The 13,154-nt window shown below is 43.1% G+C and overlaps 1 protein-coding gene and 1 long non-coding RNA gene across 2 annotated transcripts in view; one reads left to right on the top strand and one right to left on the bottom strand.

The window, feature by feature from the left end:
- ABCA1 (ATP binding cassette subfamily A member 1) overlaps window positions 1–13,154 on the bottom strand; it is a 325,465-nt gene that overhangs the window by 185,388 nt on the left and 126,923 nt on the right. The gene's annotated exons all lie outside the window — the stretch shown is intronic.
- LOC123381475 lies at window positions 1,318–7,924 on the top strand. Its single transcript, XR_006588495.1, has 3 exons — window positions 1,318–1,444; window positions 2,557–3,672; window positions 6,458–7,924. It is a non-coding gene; the product is annotated as an uncharacterized LOC123381475 (long non-coding RNA).

A 13,154-nucleotide genomic window follows, 5' to 3' on the forward strand; every position in this document is an offset into this window, starting at 1 on the left:
CACCAGACAAATCTGATCTCTGCATTTCTCCATCTCCCTCCATCTCCACGCAAGCCTGTTCACATGCACGTGCACACATTATTGGAAGGCACCCTCTAAAGCAGAAGGGCTGGTCTTAGAAGCCCTGAATTCAGTTTAATCACATGTTAGCTGTGTCTCCAGATGTTCAATCTCTCTCAGCTACAGTCTCTTCCTCTGCAAAATGGAAACCATAATTTTGTACTCACTTAACTCACAGATTCATCATAAAGATTACATAAGACAGAAGCTCCCCATTTTAAGACAGAAATGGAAAGAAGCTCTGCATTTATTGATACCTTATTTCCATTCCCCTCATGAAGTATGTCAGTAGATTTTTTAACTAAGTGCAGGATTTTATACTAATTTGTTAAAACGTATAGACTCATTTAGGATTTATCAGATTAACATCCTTCTAAGTGATTTCTCTATGTTCACATTTTTTTCTCATGTGATACACTTATTGGCTTGTGAGTTTTCGAAATCTACTCATATTAAAATGAAAGCATTGGAACCCTATCCCCATTGGCCACAAATTTTCTTTTATCATTAAGAAAAAATCTGCACCAACTGGCTGCATTATATACTGTGCTGGGGGCAATGGCAGAGTCAAAGAAATACAATTTGGGGTGGGTGCCCTCAAGCCTATTAGTATATTGGGGAAAGACCTTCATACTTAACCTTAAATGCTAGTATCTTGAAACAGTTACAAAACCTTTCAAAGAAACCTAGGAAACCTCAAAATATCCAATCATGGAACAACCTTGTAACTTTGATGGTAATTCTCTTTAACAGTATTCCCTCTTGGCTCTGTATGAAATGGAGGAGACAACTGGGGGGGGGGGGGGTCATCCAGACTAACCCCTACATCTAACAGGAGAAGGTGCAGTGATCCTGAAGAGAGCAAAGGACTTCAGCCAAATCACTCCAGTCGGTGGCAGAACCTGGATGAATTCAGGCAGGCCTTGACTGGTTTGGGTTGTTACAGGACTGTAGGAATCAAAGTAGGAAGAAAGCGGGACAGGCCAAAGGAAGAAGAGGTACATTTTGCACACATCTGGTTCTTATTTCGTCTCCTAGACCGTGTTCCCTCCCCATCAATGGGTGGAATGTGAAGAGAGGTAGGACCCCTGGAGCAGAGATAACAAGGACCCCTGAAAAGCCCCACTGGGGGTTGTGCGGTTGGCACTTAAAACCTCGCCAGACAGCTGAGAGCGTCTGGGCCAGCGCGGTTTGTGAGCGCGCGGAAGTTCTTCCCTCCCCCAGCGCCTCGGCGCACGCCCCGCCCGGTGCCCGGCAGTAACCCCGAGACGCCCTGCAGCCTTGGCGATCTTCAATGTAGCCATTTGGGAAGAGAAAAAAATAGAGAATGTACTCCTTTCCTCTGCAAACCTGGTCGTTAAGACGGGGCCCCTCCCGGGCAGAAGTAAGAACTTGAACTGTGCGCCCACATGGCTTTCCGTGAGCTTGTGCGCCTTTCGGAAGCCCGGGGCTCCTTTCCTAACCGCCTTTGGGGGAAGAGGATGTGGGGAGACCAGAGCTGAACGGGAGCCAGCTGTGTGTGGGGGGCTGGGGGGGGTGGGAGGTGAAGACAACCGATGGGGACGGGAGAATCAGAAGTAATGGGGAGTGCGTGACCAGGGGATGTGTGGGCGTGACGGCTGAGGGGTCCATGGTAGCCCCGACGGGCCTGAGATTGTGCCCAGTCCCGCCAGACCCAGAAATTAGGGCACATCCGCAAAGCACACACCCTTTATTTCAGAGGGGAACGGAAACCACTAAAAAATAAGCGCTCTGGACGCCCCGCCGGAGCCGTGAGCTAGTTGTGAGCTAGTTGCGCGCAGGCGCACACGACTCGGCGTCTGCCCTCGAGTTACCCCGCGTGGCTGGCCGGGCGAACTAGGTGAAAGGTAACTAGCAGGCGCTGCTCCGGGCGACAGAAGAGGCGCGCGTGCGCGGCCGGGGGGGGGCGTGCGGGCTTGGACAGTCTGCTCTGACACCACCCTACCCCCCAAGTTTCTCCGAGCCTGCACTTCACGGAGCTGTGGGAGTGGCAGGGAGGGGGCAGTGCAGGAGTCGCTGGGGTGGGGGATATGAGCAGACTTGGGAAATTCTTGTCACTCAGTCCTCCGTGGGGAGGTCCCGGGCTGATGCCCTGAGAAAACCACTTAGCGCTATTTGTAGGCCCGACAAGGTGCTGGGCTTGTCACTGCGTTGTTTTAATTTCAAAGGGTGGCAACCCTTTGAAAGAGGCCACATAGCCTCACATTTATGAAAGAGGAAACTGAGGGGCTATGAGTTCAAGTAACTTGCCCAAGGTCATTCAGTCTATAAAGGACAGTTTCCACAAATGGTCCCTGATTTGAGGTTTTTTGCTTGTTTATTGGGGGGGGGGGGGAAAGGGGTGTTTTTTTGTTTTTTGTTTTTTTTGCCCTAGTGCTATTAACTGACACGTATGGTGCATTTTACAAGGCACCCTCATAGAAATTATTCATTCTAGAATTATTCATTCTATCTTTACCTATTTCTCTTTTGTAGGTGGACAAACTGAGACTCAAGTTGTTCTGGGATCATACGGAGACTAGCAGAGTTGAGATTTTATGTCTCATTTTAGAGGAATCAAGAAAGATCAGGTTCCCCCACCTCCTATCCTGATGACCTATGGAGAATATGAGAGCTTCAAGCTCTACGGGATGAGTGGCCCAGGCCATGAGGAAGACAAGATGTTCTCATCATTGGAGTTTTCCTTTGATTGCTAGTTTCCATTACACAAAGTGACCACTCCTTCTAGAAGATATTTGGGTTGTTAGCTCATTGAGGGCAAGGCCAGAATGCACTGACAATGGTTTGTTGAATTTGTTGTTTGTTGGTGAGTTTATAACTAAACGAACACATATTCGACCCCAGACCACCCCAGAGGGAAGCTGCAATTGTGTCTGGCAATGGGTGAAGTGATTACTTTCTTGTGACTTTTCCCAAGTGAGGGCTCTTGCATTCATTCAGTGAACACAGCAAGCACCCATCCTGCTGTGCACAGAACTAGAAAACAAGTTGGGGGCTTCCAAGGGCAAGAATGTCTTGCTTCTCCTGAAAACTCCATTCCGAGTCCTACACATCTGGGAGTCTGTCCACCTCCATGTGCATGGAAGCCATAGGGTTTCCTGTGAGGCAAGAAGTGTACCACTCAGGGTGGGGCACGGGACTGAATCACACTCCTCCCACCCTCTCGCTTGGTGCCCCAGCTGTGCCTCAGAATCACAAAACAAAGACAGCTCTGCTCCTCTCCTGTGGAGGCCTTGGAAACAGGCAACTACCAAAAGGGAAATGCAAGGGAAGCAGAAAAAGCTGCAGAGCAGCCAGTCAGCCCCCCGCCCACCCTCATCTCTTTCCAAGAATCCCTTCTCCCCTTGAGTGTCCAGTCAGAGAATTGGAATGTCACTGCCTGTGCCCCAACACTGCGATGCTGCTCAGGCTGATAAAGACAAAGGCCGCAATTGGACTCTCTTTGCCCGAATGTAACCCTGCCTCACAGCCTCCCTGAGGTGACCAGGGGAGATCACGTGCTGCCCCATACTGTCAAGATGCTTCCGCAAGCTGCCTGCCTTGTGGTGTTGGCAGGAAGAAGGCTGCTTGGGGACTTGCACTATCATGCTGGTGAGAGTCCCCTGTGCACTGTGCACTTTGCTACACACTCTTACTTGAATTCCCATTTGATCCTCCCCAGCCCTGTGCAGTAAGTGGTGCGATCCCCATTTTGTAAAGGATAAAGCGGAGGCTTGTGAAGGGGTAAGTGACTTCCCCACATCTCACACCAAGTAAAAGGCATGGCTGAAACTCACCTCTCTCTGCTCTATGCCTTTAGAACCCAGCACCCCAATGGAGCAGGTACTTGGAGCTGGTTGGGAACATTGTCCCTAGATACTCACGTTCTTCCCCAGTTATCCCAGAGATATTTCAGTAAAAATGTAGAAGTGAAATTCCATGCCTTATACACAGTTAAATAATAAGTGACTTAATAGAGGAACAAATGAATGAATGAGCGAAGGTTGAGAAGGAAATGTGATTGAAGTCTATAGAATTGTACTTGGCACATAGTAGACCCCCAATAAATACTGACTTAATGAATCAGTAAAAGAGGAAGAAATCAAAATATAAGGAATGGAAAAATTTTGGTGTGAGGTGAAGATATTTTAGGAAAACAATTTCCCAACCTGAAGCTCACAGATAAAGTTTATAGTCCTGTTGGGATTTGAAATGCTCCTTTTTGAATCATCAGTGAAAAGTTTACTGGTCCCAGAAGGTTATCAGTTGATACACAAAAAGTGGATGCAGTTAAGCCATGGTTCGTGATCCCCTTCCTGTTGAATTGTCTCTTATGGTGCTTCTTGGGTGTGATTTGTGCTGCTGGTTTTTATCAACAGGAAAGGCCTTTCATTCCATTCACTAAGTGCTAGTACAGACTCTTTATGAAGCACTACACACGTTACAAAGTGCGTAAGATATGGCCCTTGCTCCCAAGTGAGGAAAACATGAGGTTTGGAGTCAAATTACTCTCACAAGGTAATTTTAAAGATAGCAAGAAGATTTTAAAAAAAATGTTTATTTAGGGGCGCCTGGGTGGCTCAGTTGGTTAAGCGGCCGACTTCGGCTCAGGTCATGATCTCGCAGTCTGTGAGTTCGAGCCCCACGTCGGGCTCTGTGCTGACAGCTCAGAGCCTGGAGCCTGTTTCAGATTCTGTGTCTCCCTCTCTCTGACCCACCCCTGTTCATGCTCTGTCTCTCTCTGTCTCAAAAATAAATAAACGTTAAAAAAAATGTTTATTTATATTTGATAGGGGCAGTGGGGGCAGAGAGAGCCAGAAACAGAATCTGAAGCAGGCTCCAGGCTCCCAAGCCGTCAGCACAGAGCCCAACGTGGGGCTCGAACTCACTAGCTTTGAGGTCATGACTTGAGCTGAAGTCAGACGCTTAACAACTGAGCCACCCAGGCACCCCAGCAAGAAAATTTAATAATATATATTTAAGAAGGAGGGGTTAATAAGTGGCAAATGCTATTAATTTAATTTTATTCAGAGAGCATATGGGGAGTGTAGTGCCAGGCACCAAACCTAGCCCTCTATAGAGAAGGGGAACCAAAACCTTGAGACCGAGGAAGGATTATGGACTGGAGGCTTCCCAGGCAGCATGGAGCATGGAGGAGCAGAGTTTTACTGACCAGGAATAGTGTAGGAAGTAGGTAAGTGCCTCTTGGGCCTTAACCTTGGGCGATATCTCTATTGAGATATGGATATGTCACTTGAATGTTGTGGCTGCAGGATGAAGGAGCTTCCCAGAGCAGCTGAATCCTATGAGAACTTTGCCGTCTCACTGTGCTTGCTGTGCCATTTCCCTGCTCAGGTCAGCCTGAATTCATGGCAGCCAGCATTTGTTGAGTCTCTGTTGGATGCTAGACCCTAAGAATTCAGAGCAGGCCCAATACAAATATAAAATTTGCAAACACAGAATGATCTGAAGGTTTAAGAGGGCAGAAACCTATCCTATGGGGGAATGAGAAATTCCCAAGGAGATACCCTTTGGCTGACATGTGAAGGATGCAGCAGATTTTGCCTAGGATAGGGAAAAAAAAAAAAAAAAAAAAAAAAAAGGGTTTACACCTTTTGACAAACAAATCAACAAAAACAAGTGGAATTTCATTTTGTCCATACTACATGCTTTCTTTGATTTACCCACAGACTTGAAAGGGAAAAGAAGAAAGCATTAGGAAAAGCATCTTCACCATCTTGGAAGGAAAGTGGGTAGTTCAGGCTTTACGGCCCAGCTTTGACTTGTTTACTAGTTCTGTGGCCTTGGCTAGCCACCTTCCCTCTGTGCTTGTTTCCTTGTCTGTAAAATAAGACTTTTCATACCTAATTCCCAGAATTATTGTGGGGACTGGATGAGATGATGAAGGTAAAGTATCCACTACCATACCAAGAACTTGATAAACTGTAGAGAAATGGCAACATCTTTCTCCTTCCCCACCAGACGGGAGATCAGGGCTCAACATGGCTGAATTCACTGATTTGCATTTAGCCACACAACCTGTTTTAAAACTATAGGCCCAAGAAAGACTTCCAAACATCCTCTAAAACTCGGAAATGTCTGCTTTCTCTTTATCCATAGAAAACACTTGAACAAATGTCCATCCCTTGGGAACAGAGCAACTCTGTTAATTAAGCATAACCTTATTCTGTCTGAAGACTGTAATTACCCTTCTATGTAGATGCCCTGCCTTGAGAATTCCTCTGCTCTACTCCTAGGAGTAACCTGTCAGAGCCTGGCCTCTTTAAGGTGGAGACGCAGAAGGGCTGGGATCTCAGAATCTGTCCACAGAGTACAAACTCTGGTCCCCTGGGAAGTTGTTGTAAATAATTAGTGTAAATCCTGTTTCTTTCCCTAGCCTCATGGCGGTTCCAAGGACAACAATACAGAGGAAGCCAAGTCTCTGAGGAATTTCCTGAATAATCCAAAATGCTCAAGTGTCAAGGAATTTCCCCACACAGCATCCAAGTCCAACGCATTCCGCATTTTGCCCCACTTCACACTTGAACACACTGTCGTGGGCACCCAGAAAATTGTAATTCCCAGGTGTCTTTTTTGTTTTGTTTTGTTTTGTTTTTTTCCCAGAGTGAAGTCACTGGGGGTAACTGTCAAGGCTATAAAAAAGAAACAAGAAATTTGAATTCCACCTAAACTCATCTCAGTGCCTTAATGTTCCTTTGGGGGAGCCAGCAGCCATTCATTTCAAGAGCTCAGAAGGAGAGCCAGGTGACTGGGGTCCTAACTCTGTTTTCTACCTCTAACTTGATTTGCAGCTTTAGCTAAGTCATGTCCCTTCTCTGAGCCTCAGTGTCCACACCTATAAACTTAGAGGTTTGGATTAGTCAGCCTTTAAGATTCTTTTCCAATTATCAATCGCCTCTGGTATGCATTTGGAGCTTTGCTACTTGCCCCCAAAGCAGGAAGAATTTCGAAACTAGAAGCCAGTATTTCAGAAAGCTCAGGAAAAGAAGACCTGTGAAAACACTGACATTTGTGGAAATCCAAGCACAAACACCAATCACAATCCAGTAACATAGTCCAACCAAGGAAACTATGTACTTGAGAACAATGAAAGTATATTTAGTTCTTTGTCAAAAGTTAAAACTAAATTTAACCTTTTTTTTTTTGCTAAATTTATTTTATTTATTTTGTTGTGTGTTGAGTATATTTTTTAAAGGAAGCAAGCACCTTTTATTAAAAGATTATACTGTGCCAATTTTTATTAGAGGAAACAGTAAATTTGCTTACTTTTCTGCACAGATATGTATATTAGATAAGGAATGAGGACTTTTAGAGTGAATAGCTAGGAAGAACAATGAATTGATTTATGAATTAACCTTTTTTAAGCAAATAAAACTAGGAAAGGGTTGAGTCAGTGTAGTGAACACTGTTGGTGCCTTATTGGTACCCGTCTGTGCCAAGCCGCTGTGAATGTTCACTGCTGATGGCTCACAGGAATTGCCCTCCACCTAATGGAGCTGACTCTCCTGGGAAGTTCTGTTCCCCTCATTTTTGGCCAAAAACCGGTTGATAAGGGGTTAAAGTATCTGGTACCTCACCTCAGGAGGAGACCAACTCTGTATTGGGATTTATGCTTCAGAGCTCTACTTCTCCTGACGTGAGTCCTGTCTGACTACTTGCCCTTCCCATCCTGCTTCCACCCACACAATGCCCACACCGTAGAATCTCTGGACGGATATACAAGAAACTGTTAACACTATTGTTTCTATGAAGTGGAACTACATGTCTGGATTTCTTTTCAGTCCATATTTATTATCACAAATACATGAATGTATTATTTAATAAAACCAGTTGATTTTTAAAAGTACCACTTAGTATAGAAACGATATAATATACAGAAAAATAAAAATCACTTGTAATCCCAACTCTAAAACATACCATTTTTTGTATTTGGTGTATTTCCTGTCTTCCTTCTATTTGAAGACATTTTGGTTTTGGTTTTTAAAATTTTTAATGTTTATTTATTTTTGAGAGAGATTGAGAGAGGGTGAGGGGGGGAGGGGCAGAGAGAGAGAGAAACAGAATCCGAAGCAGGCTGCAGGCTCTGAGCTGTCAGCACAGGGCCTGACAAGGGGCTCGAACTCACGAACTGTGAGATCATGACCTAAACCAGAGTCGGATGCTCAACCAACTGAGCCACCCAGGAGCCCCAGAAGACATTAAAAAAAAAAAAAGGGGGGAGGACCATAATGTGCATATAGAGAGTTGTATTCTGATTTTTTGAATCAATTTTATAGCCTATTTTCCCCCATCAATAAATTTTATCCTAAAATATATTTTGTAATGGCTGTTTAGTTTCCTACTGCATAAACATACAATAATTTTTAAATCTGTTTCTTATTGATGGCCATTGAGATCGTTTCCTATATTTTGCTGTTGTATAATGCTGCTAGACAGCTGTGAATCTATTGTTCCCTTAAAATCGATTTTCAGATGTGGACTTATTGGTTAAAGAAAATGGAAATTTCTGAACTTAAAATAATGAAATATTAAATTGTCCTCTTCAAGGTTTGAATCCGTTTACAGTCCTCCCACCAGTGTATAGGAGTACTAATGAGCCCTCACCAGCACTGAATACAAGAACCCTTGGCATTCTTGGTTTGTCATTCTCAAATTTCCACTCCTCAGAAGCTTCCCAAAAGGTTCCTGACAAGTAGGAAATGGTAATTGGTTTGCGACAGGACTGGGAAACTGCCAGGACTGGCTGAGAAGGTCACTTAGCACTCAGGAAGTCTAGCTAAGGGCGCAGAGTCTGCAGTCAGTGTAGGAGCTCTGCAGCAGTCCGTCCTGACTCCATCCTGCAGTGTGGCCACTTCCAGTCATTGTTCCATCAATCAGAACGTTACTGGTCAGCAAAGGTCACTGGTACCCATCATCATCGTCCCTGAATTTTTGCAAATTTGGGTAAGCTCTTGGTTTACTTTGTTTCAATAGTGATGTCATAATATAATTTCAAGGTTATTATCTGTGGCAGAATTTATTTTAAACCCACCATCAGTCACTCTACTCTAATATGCATAGACTTTATTAAGGGTCTTACAGGGTTACTTCAATTTCTCAGTTATTCTTTAATACATTCCCTAGAGGAGGCTAGATGCTACACTGATATTGACAATTAGGTATCTCCAAATTCTGGAGCTATTCCCCACAGATGTCAAGGGGCTTCTATTATTTCAAATGACAGGGAATTTAAATATTTTATTGCGCTCAGGGGTGCCTGGGTGGCTCAGTCTGTTAAGTGTCTGACTTTGGCTCAGGTCATGATCTCGTGGTTTGTGAGGTAGAGCCCCGCATCGGGCTCTGTGCTGACAGCTGGGAGCCTGGAGCCTGCTTTGGATTCTGTGTCTTCCTTGCTGCCCTTTCCCTGCTCGTGCTCTGTTTCTCTTTCTGTCTCAAAAATAAACAAACAAACAAATAAACATAAATAAATAAATAAATAAATAAATATTTGATTGCATTCAGTGTGCACAGAACCCAGAACAGTAAGTGCTTCTAATGTCCTGACCCTACATCTGTTTCACACCATGTGATCTGGGTGCATTTGTGACCTTTATGAACAGGCTTCTAATTAGGCTGATAAACAAACAATCCCACAGTCTGGAAGTTCTAGGTTCCAGTGCAGGTTCTGGCCCTGAGTAGCTGGGAGTCCTCAGGGAACTCACTTCTCTGGGTTTCAAGTTCCTCATCTTTAAAGGATAAGTTTATTCTCAAATAGCAATTCACAAGCTAAAATATTTCTAATATTTTATTAGAATCCTAATATTATATAGATTGAGGTTTGACAGGATAACAAACGGGACCCTTTTCTTTGTTTGGGCTGTGATGATGCAGGAATCCTCACAACTCTATGAGGTAGGTACTACTGTTATCATGATTTCACAGATAAGGAAACTGAGGCACAGAGAGCTAAGCAATTTGCACAGCTATTTAGTGGTGAAACGAAGATCAAGACCAGGTAATCTGATTCCAGTATCAATAACCACACTGCTTATTGCTAATTCTAATTACCTCATACTAATTGGAAGCTCTGATTGACAGCAGTATGTCTTTAATGAAAAAGAGAAAATTAAATATTATTAACTAATAATTAAATACATTTAGGTATGCAAAAATTTTCCAGAACCTCAAGTATTCAGACAAAAAGCACATTCAAATGTTTGAAAAGAATGAAAATGTTTGCCCGACATTGAATTAGATGATACCTAAGTTCCTTTCTGGTTCTAATGTCTGTGAGACTGAGGAGGAAATATGGACATTAAAGAAAAACAACTCCATAAAACATCACTCAGACTGGAGCATTTATATCCTAAGAAGAATCAAAACACTATTTCTTTGTTAAATGGTGCAAACAAGTTTAATTTTAAAAACCGGTTATCAAATGAGAGTCAGTGGACTTGACTATTAAGAAACCTTAAAGTCAAAAGCAAAAGGGTCTTAGAAATGCAATTTCATGGTTGATTTTTTAACACTTTAGTATTATGCTGGAGAATAATCACATACGGTTCTTACATTGTGCTTATCAAAACATCTGAACTGCTTTATAAACACTTTTTTCATTCCCCATAGCAATTCTACAAGTTTCGTGACCAGGATAAATAGTCAACTTAGATTACTTAATAGCAAGAAAGGGAAAAAAAGAGCCAAGGCAGGGTCTGTCTCCTACCTGCCTATCAGCCATTTCTAGACTAGAGCTGGCACATGACAGAAGCTCAGTAAACATTTGTTCAATGGCTGAAAAATTCAGTAAGGGGCTACTGGATCCTGAGTAAATCTCCATTCAGCTGCCACCTATATGCATAAGGAAAGTTTAATACAATATAACGCCAGCCAATGCAATTAATCTTAAATAGCCATATGTAGTGCAGTGTAATTGCTAAGGTCAACAACTTTTTAAAAACTCTGTGACCATAGAGGGGCGCCTGGGTGGCGCAGTCGGTTAAGCGTCCGACTTCAGCCAGGTCACGATCTCGCGGTCCGGGAGTTCGAGGCCCGCGTCGGGCTCTGGGCTGATGGCTCAGAGCCTGGAGCCTGTTTCCGATTCTGTGTCTCCCTCTCTCTCTGCCCCTCCCCCGTTCATGCTCTGTCTCTCTCTGTCCCAAAAATAAATAAATGTTGAAAAAAAAAAAAAAAAAAAAAACTCTGTGACCATAGAAGCTATAATCCAATCATTACATTCCAAGTTTACTTTATCTTCTCCTCAGTTCTAATCCTTGCCTTGCTCAGAGTTTGCCTTACATTTTGCACATGTATAATGATTCGGCTTCTTATCCTGACATTCTTGGTAAAATAGAGAGGCCTGGACTTGAAGTTAAGTTGTGAATTAATGTTTTTTATTCAGAGGTAGGGGAATGACTTCTGGTAACCCCTGACCGATTTTAACATTGGGAGCAGCCCCACCCTCCAATTCATTGTGCAATGGGGAAGTGGTTTGCTGAGCAGGCCTATACAAAAAAGGCAAAAACTGAATTGTACATTAAGTGTGTGAGTCATATCCCTTGATCCTTGCTCAAGAAGAATTGTATCTTAAACAAATGATGGAATGCATGGGCCAGACACTATTGCGGTTTCAGAGGTGAATAAGATGCAGTTCCAGCAATCATATGACTGGGGTGCTGCACGAGAGGGCTGGAGGGTAAATCAAACAGAAAAAAAAAATGCTCACAAATAACTATGATTCAAGGCAAAATATGATCAGAGCTCTCAATTCCCACCAGAGAGAAAAATTATTTCTAGTTAGAGGATCAAAAGGTTTCATAAGAGAAATGTCATTAGAACTGGAATTCTCCGCATTTTATAAGTATCTTTTGAGCTCTGCTGTTCCCCCCAGACTCTGTGCCAGGTACTGGAGACTCAGAGACAAAACCAGCACATTTGTGCTCATGGAAAAGCTCTCAATCTAGCCATGGAAGAGAAACTTACAAAAAGAAAAGTCTCAACCCACCCTTGCAAAAGCTCTTTCAGGAAAAAGAAAAGCCATTAGAACACAGAGGACTAAGCAACTAGTTCTGCCTGGTCACTGCGTCACGGAAAAAAGGGTAAATAAGAGAGAACCGATGCATGACCCACACAGTGAAGCAGGTGCTTTGCCCGAGGCCTTGTACACATCCCTGTCTTTGATTCTCATAATAACCCCTGAGGCGCTTACTATTTCCCCACTTTATGGATGGACAAACTACAGCTAGAGTTTCAATAAGTTGAAAGTTGCCTAAAGTGATAAAACTAGTTAGTAAAGAAGTAATGAGAATCGAACTCTGGGCTCTGTTAGCTGTCTCCAGCTGCCTGAAAGAAAAGGTAAGAAAGCTAGAAATACAAAGGAATTTGTTTTAATGGCTTAATCACAAGCCAGGAAGCAGGACAGCCAAGCTCTTCTTGGGAAAATAACACAGGACAGCTTTTCCAGAGTGTAGGCTGCCTAGTAATTCAGAACATAGGTGTATCAGAATATATAAACCCTTCCTTGAGACTGAATGTTTGATTGTTTCCAACATTGAGCCATTAAAAAGAGCTAACAGCACCAACAGAAAAGGGGGCAGGAAGTGATGGGGAAGACAGAGGTAGCTATTTAGATGTAGTGATAAATATGACCTCCCTTTGAGGACATAAATGGGCATTTAAAGTCATTAAGTTTTATTATTCCTAGTGCAGTAGGAAGCCAGAACATTTTGAAGACGTAAATAAGAAATTTTATTATTTTGCATGTTGCTGTCCAGTCTTCCCAATACTATTTGTTGAAGAGACTGTCTTTTTCCCACTGGATATTCATTCCTGCTTTGTCGAAGATAAATTGACCATATAGTTATGGGTTCATTTTTGGGTTTTCAATTGTGTTCCATTGATCTATCTGTCTATTCTTGTGCCAGTACCATACTGTTTTGATCACTACAGCTTTGTAATATAATTTGGAGTCTGGAATTGTGATGCCTCCAGCTTTGCTTTTCTTTTTCAAGGTTGCTTTGGCTATTTGGAGTCTTTTGCGGTTCCATATAAATTTTAGAATTGTTTTGTCTAGCTCTGTGAAAAATGCTGTTGGTATT

Source organism: Felis catus, chromosome D4 (genome assembly GCF_018350175.1).
Source record: "Felis catus isolate Fca126 chromosome D4, F.catus_Fca126_mat1.0, whole genome shotgun sequence".
NCBI classification, from domain to species: domain Eukaryota; kingdom Metazoa; phylum Chordata; class Mammalia; order Carnivora; family Felidae; genus Felis; species Felis catus.